A 14,650-nucleotide genomic window follows, 5' to 3' on the forward strand; every position below is an offset into this window, starting at 1 on the left:
ATCAACCTTCACGCATAAAACACGTCACCCCCTCGAGCTCATCAGTGGGCTTAGTGGCACTACGACAATGCGGTTCACTGACGTCCGGCGCCTTATCGCCTTACAGGTAACAAGTCATTGCACTATTTATGCGCGTCCTTCCCGCTATTCCGCTTTGCTAGTGCTGCCAAGCCCAGGCTACTGCGCTACCATTGTTCACGACTGCACGTCTATCATCCTACAACTTCTAGCACTTTCTGGCGACGTAGAAACGAATCCCGGCACCAGCACCCGTTCCAGTTCGACGCAGGCATCCTGCGACATAATTGAAGCATTGGAGGAGATAAGGTCAGGTCAGGCGTCTCTCTTAAACGAAATAAAATCAATCCGAGCCAAACTATCGCAGAACGAGAAAATTTTTGACGACATAAAGAGGCGACTTACAAAAATTGAAGACGATGTTTCCTCCATAACTGCACTGAAGGCCGAAGTTAGTTGCGTCAAGACAGTTGTAGATAAGAACACTAAAACCATTTCCGACATATCATCGCGACTTAACGATTCAGAAGATCGGGCCCGTCGGTCTAACCTTATGTTTTTTGGCGTAGCTGACAGTAAGCGGGAAACATGGCAAGAATCGGAAAGCAAGATTGCGGAACTTTGCAATTCTAAACTAAATATCAAGTTGGGCCCCTTAGATGTCGAGCGTGCTCAAAGAATTGGCAAGTACAACACTAATAGAAATAGACCTATAATTGTCAAGGTAGCACATTTCAAAGTGAAACAAAATATTCTTTCAAATGCTAAACAACTAGGAGGGTCCAACCATAGCATATCAGAAGACTACTCATCTAACACTCGGCATGCACGTAAACAACTAATCGAGTTCGGCAAGTCCCAGCAGAAACCTTTTAAACTTCGGTATGATAAACTAATCATGGAAAACAGAGCTTACAAGTACGATAACGCTACAAACAGAGTCGTATCAACTTCATAGCTACCATCGCGCACTACTGCAAAGCCAAATAGCATCCCTGTATCATTTATTTATACTAACATAAGAAGCTTGCTGCCCCAGCGCGAAACACTTCGTAGCCTCATTGATTCTTCAGATTGTAAGCTTCTAGTACTAACAGAAAAATGGCTGAATTCAACCGTGGATAACACAGAACTTAACTTATTCCTCCAAGATTTTGATATTTTCAGGCGGGATCGTATAGGCAAACGCGGAGGAGGTGTCCTGGTAGCTGCCCATCGCAGCCTATGTTGCTCGGCTGTTGATGTCACTTCACCTCTAGAAATTTTATTCATTTTGTGCAGTTCTTCATACCAATTCTTATCGGTGTATGCTATCGACCCCCCCACGCAGTTGCATCCTTCAATATTCACTTCCACGAGGCACTACAATCTGTTACGACGTCATTCAGTCATGCGCAGGTACTCCTCTTAGGTGACTTTAACCTTCCCGGTATAACATGGTCTGAACCAGCCATAACTCTGTCGAAAAATAACCCCGAAAGCAATTTCCTTAACACATGCCTCACCTTTGGTTTGACGCAGCTAGTATCTACCCCAACGCGAAAAAACGAACAGTGCTCTAAAATACTTGACCTTATCTTAACATCCCATCCAGACAGTGTTCCTTCCATAACACATTTACCAGAATTAAGCGATCATTAAGTTCTGCATGAAGAATTATCTTGCCAACTACCTCAGAGTACAAAAGAAAGAAAAAAATAACACTTTACGATAAAGGTGATTACGTCCGTATTAACAATGAACTAACCGAGTTTTACAGCTGGTATATTATAGATTTCCCGAAGCGCACAGCTGACACCAACTGGACGCCTTTAAAAAATATAATGCTCGAACTGGCTGAGACGTACATACTAACTATCACCTTAACCGAGCGACCTTCGTCCCCATGGTTCAACAACTCATTAAAACGACTAAACAATAAAAAGAAAAGACTATTTCGCAAAGCCAAACATTCTAACACCGCTCCTGCTTGGGAAAAATATCACGCCAGTGAAAAGGCGTTTAATTCTTTGGCCGCAACAGCGAAACGATCCTTTTTCTCATCAACGCTCCCTAGCATGCTTCAAAATAATCCCAAACAATTCTGGAAATACATTAACCCAAATAACTATAAGCCATTATGATTGTATGATGACGACAATAACCGTGTTCCTGACCATAAAGCATGTGAAATACTAAACTCTGTCTTCTCTTCCATTTTCACTTCTGAGCCCAACACTGACCTCCCAGACTGTCCTTGCCTCAATCACCCAACCATGCCAGACAACATTTGACGCATACGGCATGACCAAGCTAATAGAATCCCTCAAATTAACATCGTCGGCCGGCATCGATGGAATCAATTTCAAAATGCTTAAGAACACTGCGCACATCTCTAGTGTAATTTTGTGTCACATCTTTCAGCAATCATTATCATCTGGAGAGGTGCCGCAGAACTGGAAAATAGGTAAGATAATTCAGTGCCAAAAAAGGACCATCGTCATCGTGCCACAATTACCGTCCAATTTCCCTCACCAGTGTTTGTTCCAAACTAATGGAGCATATAATCTACTCTCATACTGTAAAGTTCCTAACATCCACTAATTTTTTAAATCCTAATCAACACGGCTTTCAGAAAGGCATGTCCTGCGAGACTCAACTAGCTCTGTTCGTTAATGACATAAGCTTACATCTTGATCAAAACGTAGCTGTAGATGCCCTCTTTCTAGATTTCCAAAAGGCATTCGACAAGGTTCCTCATGAACGACTCTTCCTAAAGCTATCGAGTCTAAATCTCAACCCTCTTGTTCTCCAATGGCTACGCAACTTTCTGACTAACTGTCAACAGTTCGTTTTCGCTAACCAATGCTCGTCTAATCTATCACCCGTTATCTCCGGTGTGCCGCAAGGCACTGTCCTAGGACCACTACTCTTCTTAATATACATTAACGACTTACCGAAAGGTTGTTCTTCGAAAATTCGTTTGTTCGCTGATGATTGCGTAATATATCGTCCTATTACTAACGACGCTGATTCTCGTTCACTCCAGTCCGGCCTTAACATCGTTGAAACATGGTGTAATAACTGGCTAATGTCTCTCAACGTCAAGAAAACGTCGCTACTTACTTTCCACCGCCGCCAATAATTGATTGCAGCCAAATACATTATCGCTGGTGCTGAAATATGTGCCGTCACTTCTTATAAGTACTTAGGTGTTAACCTGTCCAGTAACCTCGGTTGGTCTTCACACATTAGCAACATTAGCAATGATGCCAATCGTGTTCTATGTTACCTGCGCCGTAATCTTCGTCTTGTTCCCCCTTGAGTAAAACTACTAGCATATTTAACATTTGTTCGACCCAAACTTGAATACGCATGCTCAGTGTGGGACCCATACCAATCTAACCTGGCAACAGCACTAGAATCTATACAGAATCGCGCAGCAACGTTCATTCACTCCGACTACTCTTACCACACTAGCGTCACTAAACTTAAGGCATCTCTGAACCTTCCAACCCTCGTGCACCGCCGCAAAACAGCGAGGCTATGTCTGTTTTACAAGTTTTCTCACTCGTTGCCTCACTAGACCGACTTCATACCTGCGCATCGAACTTCATCCCGTCATAGCCATTCAAAGGCTGTTTATCCCCCCCCCCCCCCCCACAGCTCGCACCGCCGCTCATCTTAACTCTTTCTTCGTACAGACAGCGAAAGACTAGGATCATCTACCTGCCGAAGCGGTGCACCAATCCAATCATTCATCGTTCAAGGCATTTATCGAAAATGTAACCTACTGGATATGCCCACCCCTCATGTAAAACCCCGAAAGGGGTATTTGAGGTACTAATAAATAAATAAATAAATAAATAAATAAATAAATAAATAAATAAATAAATAAATAAATAAATAAATAAATAAATAAATCTGTCTTTCTTCACACCCTAGAAGCAGTTCAAAATCACCCAGATCATTTAATTTATTATGATTATTCTTCTGCAGCTCTTCCCGTACGACCGATCTGATCGTCTCTCGCAGGTCGTCGGCGCCTAGCGCTTGAGCTTCGGCGTAGATTGTCAGCGCACGGCGGTTGTATTGCCTGGCGCGCATTTCAAGCGTCTGCTCGATCGTTGTGGACTCCGAAACAAATTCTGCGACATTCGTGGGCGGGTTACGTATAAATCCGGCAAATAGTTGCTCTTTGACACCCCGCATCAATAACCGAACTTCCTCTTCTTCACACATATCGGGGTCGGCGTGGCGGAAGAGGCGAGTCATCGCCTCCGTGAAGATCTCGATGTTCTCGTTCGGCAGTTGCACTCTGGTTTCTAAAAGAACTTCGGCCCTTTCCTTTCGTACGACACTCGTGAAGGTCCTCATGAAGTTCTTACGAAATAGGTCCCACGTCACCAGGGCGGTCTCTCTGTTCTCAAACCAGGTCCGAGCAGCGTCATCCAACGAAAAATATGCATGGCGCAGCTTGTCGTCGATCCATTTGTTGAACGTCGCGGTCCTCTCGTATGTCTTCAGCCAGGTTTCAGGGTCTTCAGCCGATGATTCATGGAAGGTCAGTGGCTCCCGAGGTTGTTGCAGCAGGATGGGTGCAGTCAGCTGGGGCTGCCATTGGGGTCGTTGAATTGGCCTTGATCGCTGTGGTCTTCTCGGAAAGAAGTCCGTACTCCGGCAAAAGTCCTTGCTGCTTACGGCTAGCTCGCTGGTCCTTGGCGACGTTCGTGTCGTCCTCTGGTTTCGTGCTTGGATCGTGGCTTTGCGGGGCCGTTCGGTGCATGAACGCACTAGCACCTCCACCAGATGTCACGTAGTAGTGACGGTGAAGAAAATAGTCGCAAAACTGTGAATGACGAAACGGAGTTTTTATTGCGCGAACCTGTGTCCACAAAAGCAAGTTGAACTCGAAGCACAACGATAGCGTTGAACACAGTCGGCGATCGTCGAAATCTCATCAGCGGCGAAACGCGTCGGCTTTTATACATGAGTCATCCAAGGTTCCCGAGTAATCGCTGGTGCCCGCGTATATTCCATAATGTACTAGACAATTCGCGTCACACATACAATTATATTACATAAGCGTCGGTGACAACAGACAACGGATTGAAGCATCGATAACGTTCGGAAAACTTCCGATACTGCAGGCGCGTCCTGCGCCTAGCGATAACGTTTAACATTTGTTAGCCAGTGAAAAGCGGTCACCGGTCAAAGATAAACAAGTACACGTGTAAATATCACAGAACTATCACTGAACTAAAATTGAAAGCAAGAATTACTAACTTAGATGGGATACGTTGTGTTTTCAGACTGCGTCTTGATGAAAAAGTTTGTCATTATTCTCCTAGTACTTCAGCCATTGTTCAAGCGCACCATCTATTGCGCCAGATAAGTCAGAAAAAAAGAGTACCCCGCGTCTGCTCAGGCTACCGCGCATCTTCATTCCTTTTTCCTGAAGATTGTCCGAGACAAGAATGACCTTTCCACGGACACCGTGCTCCACTCCGATCTACACTGTGTCAAGGCTGCCCTACAGCCCGTACTTCACTGAAGTAAATGCCCATCGCTCATGTAATACTCCACATACAGAACCTTTGAAGTACTAATAAATAAAGAAATAAAGAAATATTCAGGCTTGAATTTGAGTGAATACATTGTTAGCATATATATATATATATATATATATATATATATATATATATATATATATATATATATAAATGTATATATATAGTTAGCACCTTTTTCTCCCACGAAAACGTTACCTGGGTATAGACCATCTTATAGGCGAGGAGGAACGTAGCCTCGAACCATCGGGCCGCGCCGCTCTCCTCGCACTGGTATATGCGGATCGCCGTTTCTCCCAGCGGCAGCTTAGAACGCTAGATCATTGCAAATTAGTGATACTCTGACGTGTTCCATCAGCGATTGCTGCGATGCCAGATGACTCAAGGTCAAGGGGCTACAACTTTTGCTGTATTCGGCTCCAAAACTAACTTTCGGAAGCGAATCCGAAGTGCATCTGCAGCCGCGGTGACTCCGTGGACTCAGCCTCTGCGGTTGCAGACAAGCGTCCGCTTTGAATTATCAGCTTAAACAGAAAGGACTTGACGCCATCAGCTTCGTCACGTGTATGTGCAGAAGAGCTTGTGTCCAATGAATGCACGGCGACGAACTCGGGCCCCATGATCAAACCGCGATATGAACGAAAGGTGCATATTAGAGTCACGTTAACTAGTGCCAATGGACGAAGTCAACTATTTCTTCGTTCACGCATATTCAAATTCTCTTCAAATGTGTTCAAAGATAATCATGCTTGGCAACCAACGTATTGGTGGAAGTTAACCGGGGACGTGTTATGAAAACAGTACTCACCAACAACAAAAATGAAGCTGTGTTCTTTTTCGTTCTGTACCCAAAGCCATGCCTACCGTGTGCCGGCCACCCCTAGTTCACATGGGCTCTATCCTGTTTCCGAATCTCGCCGGCAAGTTGTCTGGCCGACGCAGCGTGTCGCGCGCTTTATTACTCTAGAAAATAAAGTTGCTGTTGCAAAGAGTAGTTGTTCCTTTTTCAGGTTTCTCGAATTATCGAGGTGCCCTTGCACAGGCACCACTCGAGACCTAAGAGTGCGCATATTCTTTCAACGCGTCGCGTGCGTCTGGTTGATTGTGGAGTACTCGTGGCTACTGTCACCAGGTCTCTTTATCGAGTTCTTTATGTTGACGATCCTTCCAATCGACGTATTTTACAGTTTTTTGTAAAGATTGATAACCCGGATAACTGACGAGGGTAAAATAACGAGTGTAACTGGCTGGTGTGCATAGACGTATACTTTCGTTTTATTTTTTTATACTATTTTTTTTCTCCTGAACCACTCGAGGCAGATGTGAAAATCGCGTCCTAATATTTATGAATGGAAGAGGGAAATATTGTACTGGCATTGGAATTCACAGTGTGCAGCTAGCTAATTTAGAAAGCCCCCACCAAACGATGTTTCAAAAAACGAGCTTCATCAATAGATTATTGTCTGGAGATGCTGGCCAAAACTGGCCTCTGCGATAGTTTTTCACATAATATTGTTTTATAATAACAGAATGCATACCTACATACCACAAAGCCACACAGAAAAAGAATAATCAATTGTTGATCTCACGCGCCCACGCAAGACCCGAAGGTCGGGATGTTGTCGCAGAGGAATATTAAAAAAATGAAAAAAAGCAACTACCAAGAGAGCGTACACAAAAAAAGAGCGAAAAGATGAGCAAAGAAAATGAACAATAGGACATAATTAGAGAAAACAAAAATAAATATAAAAGGACGATTATGAAAAGAAGGGTTTAAGCTTATAAAAAATTAGTGTATGTTCACGACAAAACAAAGCAGAAAAGGACGTAAAAATGTGGGAAAAAAGAATAATGCCAAGATCCGAACAAAACAATGACACCGGCTTGTGAAAATTTTCAAGATCAAGAAAATCAGTTTGATGAAGGCTTTGTAGTCTACGCACTGCGGTGTGTTGGGTATGCAAACAGGCACGTGGAAAGGTGATAATGTTTACTGCATTTCCCAGGAACAACCACCGGTATCTATGCTGGCGCACTTGGCGTATAAAACGTCAATATACATCAAAGAATTATGGAACAGGTTATAAAAAGGTAAAACGAAGGTGATATGGTTTCTTCAGGTAGAAAACATACAGATATGTACAACATATGCAAAGTGTCCTAGTCCTAAACCCAATAATCAAAATTGTGATTGTCAATAATCAATCATGTGGACTCTAAGCAGCAAATGCTATGTACTTTTACCCTTCAACTTACTTAGTGCACTGACGTGCCTAAATAGAGGTTCCTCTGCTCTGTCTGACGCACGCTAGCAAAATTTGTTGCACAGGGACCAAGAACCGCGACATGCCCTGTTGCGCGAAGTGCACGAAGAGCACGCAAATCGAAAGAACCGCGCGGGTACTTCTCAAGCATCGTGCGTACACTGGCACGCGCACGAACTCGGCAGGCAGCCAATTAAATGCCTCGATGGCGCCGCAGCGTAGAGTCCGACACCAGTCACAAACTGCAAATAATCTTGACTACCTGGAGTAAAAGGATATTTTACGCCAAGCGGATTCACGATTCACGTATGCAGTATCCACTCGCGAGCTAGAATAACTATAACAAGAAGAAAGCTAAAATAAGCAGCGCAATATATCGCAACCAAGCCGAGGTGCCAAATAAAATCGAATTTGCCCATTAGGGGGTACTGACAGTAGCTCCTCAGGATCAAATAAAGTTCGTTGTCTGTCTGTCTGCCCGTCTCACATTGGACACAGAGTTTCCCCAAAGACATTGAAATACCAATCACGTGAGATCAAGCGGGCCAATATACAATCGAGAACCTGAATGGCAAACGATAACAGAACGGTATGGCACACGCAATATTCTATGGGTGCGCTGTAGCACAAGACCAGGAAATAGGTCGGGCACTTGACCTCATCTCTTGCGCTGCCGTACTCGTAATCAATCATTAACAAAGAGCCTGTATGGCAGTTCTCTTGTCTGCAACATTCTTGCGAAACGGGAGACTGAAATACCACCATCACGGCTGTCTAGAGGATATAGGCAAAGTGCGCAGAGACAGCAATTCCCGCCTTTGTTCGTATCCTGCCAAACTTGCTAGTTTCACTCATGACGGCCGATAACCGATTCCAGGCACACAAAAGCAACATTTCTTCTGACTTCCATCCTAATACTGAGCTTAACGCCTTAATTGCAACATCAATGAAGAGGCGCCTCACAGAGCGACAATAGAATCAGCTTGAAGAGCAAATTAGTGCCCTCCACTCGGCGCTCTCCAATGCAAAACTCAACCGCTCTTCAAATTAAAACCATACAAACAAATCACTGCACACGCAGTGCCAAGTAAGACAACAAAACACTGCAATACTTGCATGACAAAGGACAGCACAACTGAAAACAGGCAGAAGCACACGACAAAAGAAAGCAAGCGCAATTACGGAACTATTCACACGCCATTTTCACACAGGAGCCGGCAGCCGGGGCCACAAGCTTGGTCATGTGACCGATGTAACGACGGTATCGCCACTTTGGGTAAGGTTCGTTTGTGTTGATGCGTTATTCATAGCCTCCGAGATATTTTGCGCACGCAAATCTTGGAGGTCATGGGTTGTTGAAGCGCCGAAGTGTGAGGCCGTGGTATGCGTATCATGCGCGTCGTGCACGTTGCGCGTTTCTATTATTGCGATAGCAAGTATATGGACACTTCAACCGTATTTCTGCCGTCGGCGTCGCCGTCGCCGTGAGGTTCCGATCCGTATAGATAAAATCTTCGCCGCGCGCCGTATGCCCGAGCGGAAACGTGCGGGGACGCGCGCTATCACGGAGAGCGGACGCACTCAATCTCCCACGCGCAAGCAAGGAAGCGGGAAGCCAGCGCCGGAGGGAGCAGGGGGCGGGGGGGGGGCGCACTTCTACTCTGCCAACAACCGCGCTCCTCGCTCGCCCGCACTGTCTCTTATCTCCACACGGCTCTGACCTTTATGCGCTGTGCATTCGCCGCTCGGTTTCCGTTGAAGCGATAGACCGCACGCACCTTCGCCCGCTGCGGCGTATGCGCTTGCTGCCAGCGTTTTGACAGTCGTTGTCTGCAGTCATTCAGTGTGATCTATTCATGTTTGTTTGTGCGCGCTCACACCACGCTTGTTCATTCAGTTAGTAATAGTCGGGCCAAATTTTCCAACGCACGCTACACATGCAATGCTGCCCGGATCGGCAGTGCAGCGCTACAGGTGTGTCCCTTCGCACGCGCTCCCCACGGGAAGCGCTTCATCAACACCACCGTTTCACACGCGCCTTCGTGTGGTCATCGAGTCTCTCTTCATGTCGGTCTACTTACACCGCAGCACACCTGCTTACTTAATCAGCTCATGTTTACTACAATTCATATTGCTACCAAAGCCGCTCACCTTACTTCGTATGACATTGCTGGGTTGCTATCGCATTCATTGCTTCGCCCTTAGGGCGAAACTGTGACCTTTTTTATCCACTGTGAATCACGTCGCGCTGAGCCAGACGCCGCTAGGGTGCCTCGATGTGCTCCTCGCCCGCTGCTGCGTACAGGGCAGGAAAGAAGGACATCGAGGTACCCTAGACGCCGCCCTCTCTTCTGTTCATCTTTCGCACGCTGGCTTGTCTGCTCGATGCCACGCCTTCTCAAGCACGAGCGTTGAGCTGGAAAGTGCCACTGTGCGTTTCGCAGGCCTTTCATTCCGTCCCCCCCCTCCACCTCCTTATTAACGGCGGAGCTGTTTAAGCCAGTCGTTAGTCCGTCCGTCACAGACAAAAAATGTTGGCCGATCCTGGCGGTGTTGCAGAAAGGGTCCAAGCGCAATGGAACCTACCCCTGTGAAGTGGCGAAGCTCAGCCAGGCTAAGTCTACATAAACATGCTTTGGACTACTTAATCTTAGTCAGTCATCAATAAACAATCAATAACTAATCGATAATCTATCAATAATCAATTCCGGGAAATGCTGGCGATGACTTGGTAGTGCTTAGCCTAGCCCAAAAGCCAGGACTAGATAGGTGCCCATCAGCTCCGCTGTCTCTTTAGCATTGCACCTCCAGTGCAAGCTACGCAATTTTTTTTTGGATGAAGTCCCTGCCGTATCATTGTGGCTGCCGAGACTATCGGCGCTTCTGAGCAGGCGCGATCACACCACGATATGCGCCCAAGGGTGGCGAGCCCTTACCGTTGACTTCAAGCAATATTAAAGCGCATAGATTTCTGTGTCCTGCTGTTTTATGGTTGATTATATGTCTGCGGTCGGTCGTCGGACTGTTGATTTGCAAGGAAAACGTTATTTCGTTCGCTCTCACTAACTATATTTCCCTCGCATCTCTCTCGTTCTTTCACTCGCTCGCTCGATCGGGCTATTCGCTTGTACTGACAATCACCGACGATGGTTTCTGCACTGTCTTTTCTATACGTGGTGCTCACAGTAGAATTCGCCTTAACACTTTCTGCAGAGCACCGTTCCTAGTAACGGCTGTACCGATGTATTCCTCCGGTGGCAACGAAAGTGATGTTCGCTCTTTAACTCGATTCTTTTATTTATGCGTAATATGAATAAAGCCTAATAAATACAGCGCATAAGTAATGCTTACAAAATGGAACAGGAGAAATGAACGCCATCGATAAACAACATCTCAGTTACTAAGAAACTGTGAAAACATAACGCGAAAAAAAGTAAGCACAAATCAATTAGGTCAGGCAGTGTGCTCAGTGTGTAGCAGCTCCTCGAATGTTGCTGTGTTTCTTTCAGTAGCGACTTCCAATGACAAGTGGTTCAATTCGACGATCGGTCGTCGACATATCGACACAGCGACATATCAGTCGTTTAACTGAAAAATATCGTCAGAAAGGATTGGATTATGACAAAGGTCATGAAAAAGCGAAAGCTATCGATGTTGTAGATGCGCTGTAAGAATCAGCACTAACACCAGCACGGTCTACTTACAGGCAGCGCTACTCTGAGGTCGATGTGGAGCCGTTGTCGGTGTGACGAAGAGCGGTTTCAATGTTACTGCACTCGCGCTGCATTTCTTCGTGGTGTAAAACACTTCCCGTTGCGGTGTCAACTTCATTTTCTATCCTTCATCTCTGCTGATGAGAGGTCAGCACTACAAAAGACTTCGTCGTTTTCTTAGCCGAACTCATGTTAATGCAATGCGAATCAGCAGCAACTGACACAACGAGTGCCACTTGATAAATGAAGAATTCTCCCGCCAAGAACGGCGCCGTCGAATACCCGGTACGCTAGGTAATTGAAGAAATACGGTTAGTCTTAAAAACGTTTTCAAAACGTATTCACCCCTCGTTTTTAAGCTGTTATGCTTTCGACGTTTTTAATGCGTAGATTTTGGTCAGAAATCTGTTTTATACGTTGACTCCATTTATAGGACGTTTTGAAGACTTTGTGTGCTACCTGGGATATGGTTGCCACTTTGCCCTGTGCGTAATGCACTTAATCTACTACTGCAGCCTCTTCACCATCCATATAATCATCCTAATGTATGCACTGGATGTAGCAAGTCAGGAATCCCACCTTGACCTATGACACGGACTGACTTTGGACTAGTGCCGTTTATGCGTCCGGCGCTACGAAGGCGCTGTTGACTTTTCCCCGAGACACTGGTCTCAGCGAAATACTTTATTTGTGCGCGCTCTGTGTGGTTTATCTGTGCGTCGTATGTCCTGCGTGTATCAAATCGTATAAAGTAGCAATCAACTGGAGTAGTATGCTACAAGCACCACCCGCAAAACCTCTTCAGTTTTCATTAAAGGAGCCCTGAAACACTCTTCGAAGATACCAAGAAAACGTTGCAGATCTGTTAACGAGGCTCCGTTGAAAATGTGGGCCAAATATTATTGCACGGCATGCAGCACAAAATTTGCAACCTTGTGTCAAAAGCAGTGACAAATTACTTGCTCTCTCCTTCGCAATGTCGACATCGAGCATCATCGCAAGCAGCTGGACCTACCATCATCTATCCGCTCATATTGTGATCGAGAGGACATCCTCAGTAATACAATTATGCTCATTTCAATTAAACAAATGAATATATATGAGCATATGCCTACGATAGCGACAAAAAACCAATTCACCTTTGCACTGGGGGGTGTACTCACGGCAGTGGCGCGTTGGTGCGTTTGGGGCGGGTGGCCTCCGTGATAAAAGGCGTAGTGTAGGTGTCGTGACCGCCACGGGTCATCTAGCCGCCAAGATTTTTAATCTTTGGGTGGGGCCAGCGGAGCATTGCTCACTCGTGCACACGAAAACTCGTGCGCGCGAAAACTCACAAAGCCCACAAGGCGCGTCTCTGACGTTTCTCAAACCAGATATCAAGCAAAGTTCAATACAGCCTCGAGATAATGCTGAACTTGCGCCTCATTCCCGTCTATCTTATGTTGCTTCCAGCACGCTAGTGCAAATTCAAGGAAAAAGAAAGCCGCTCGTTGGTTCGATAACTACGTCACACTTTGCTTGTGCTTGAAGGATATGAAAAAAAAAAAGAGCATCACTACCTCAAAATTGGAGCACGGCCTCAGCATCCCTACTAAACGAAGACACTTTGAGCACTGGCCGGCGTCGGCTACACACTTGCTACATATGCCATGTACATGGTGATCATTATTAACTTTCCCCCGGCATTTATAACAATCGTCGGTGGCAGACAGCCTAGGTCTTGTCCTTGAGCTGGATTATTCGAAGAGGCGGACATTACTAGCACGAAAAATCGAAACACATATTCAATAAATTAACAAAAATTCACTAATTAACTTCTTAACTACTTAACTGCACATATTGCAATTTGCGAATCGTAGCCGGTGAGTATGCAAGGCGCATCCACTTGAAATGAATCACCCCATATATTAATGACCTGGAAATAGTGTTATCTTGATAATTATAGATATTTGCAATGTGATCTCTCACTAACGTAATATCCAACTCTTGAAATAATCCTGTATGCTGAAAAGACGTATAGTTGAGATATGTGCCACCTTCGATTTGTTGAGATGGCCAAATCAAAAATAAAACCAATGAAAGCAGCATACAATTCTCCTTTGCTGCCACAATACCACTTCATTCGTAGCCTTCAATTTAATGCACGTATACGTGTTTCTTTCTGCGCATTACACTGCGCGATACTACTCTCGTGTACTCGCTACATGCAATCATTTCTTTTGCAGACAATGCCTCGAATTGACGCGAACATTCTGCATAAGAATAGGTTTAGTGGTCAACGGGCTGATGCTCGTTCTTATGAGTGGAGGCAATGGCGAAATATAAGGAAGAGATTGGTCCAAGTTTTAAGAACAGGGGCCTTTGCCGGTCACGTCCTTGTAGTTCCGGTGAATCCGTGACAGCTATGAAAGAAGCAAAGTGACTTCATATACAACTTTCCCTCCCAAAAATATTAGTTGCTGAGGAATGCAATCGAAATATTTGCTGTGGAGAAATATAACGCCCTGAGGGAGAGCTCTAACCTCTTTTCATTTCCTCCAAAGATAAACGTAGGGCAAATTTGTGCATTACAGTTAATTTTATGCTTCTGGCGGCAATGCTGGCTGATAGGTCCCGTTAATGAAAAGGACAGTAAAGAGAAATACATATGATTTGTACTGCGGTAGAAAATTACCTTTCCACATTACCATAAATGCCACTCTTACCCCGAGAAGAAAGCAAGAAAAGATGCAAAAACGAAAGACAGCTGGCGAAGCCGCCTTGAAATTCCCGCACCAGCACACCATATATGTCATAACTTTTGACTCTGTCTGCTCGGGCCTCGGTAAATTTTTATCGGTAAAAATGGTCTACAGTGTATTCTATAAGAGCCAGAAACAGAGCTTAGGAAGTTCCCAAAACTTTTACTAAAGCAGAACTGCCGAAATACGAAATAACTACCTTGCAATCCGTGAAGTCAAACTGACATACGGGCCCTGGGCTTTCCGCAAAAAGTTCATCATTGAAACAGTGACCTGCATTTTCTGCTGTAATAATCAACCTCTTACGTGCCAAATGACCGAAAGTAGCGTTATTAAAGAATACTTAATCAATCTAAACTGCCTCA

At 45.1% G+C, this 14,650-nt stretch overlaps 1 protein-coding gene across 1 annotated transcript in view; it reads right to left on the reverse strand.

The window, feature by feature from the left end:
• LOC119437504 (putative phospholipase B-like 2) overlaps nucleotides 1-14,650 on the reverse strand; it is a 97,038-nt gene that overhangs the window by 64,462 nt on the left and 17,926 nt on the right. The gene's annotated exons all lie outside the window — the stretch shown is intronic.

The sequence above is a fragment of the Dermacentor silvarum genome, chromosome 1 (assembly GCF_013339745.2).
Source record: "Dermacentor silvarum isolate Dsil-2018 chromosome 1, BIME_Dsil_1.4, whole genome shotgun sequence".
NCBI lineage: Eukaryota > Metazoa > Arthropoda > Arachnida > Ixodida > Ixodidae > Dermacentor > Dermacentor silvarum.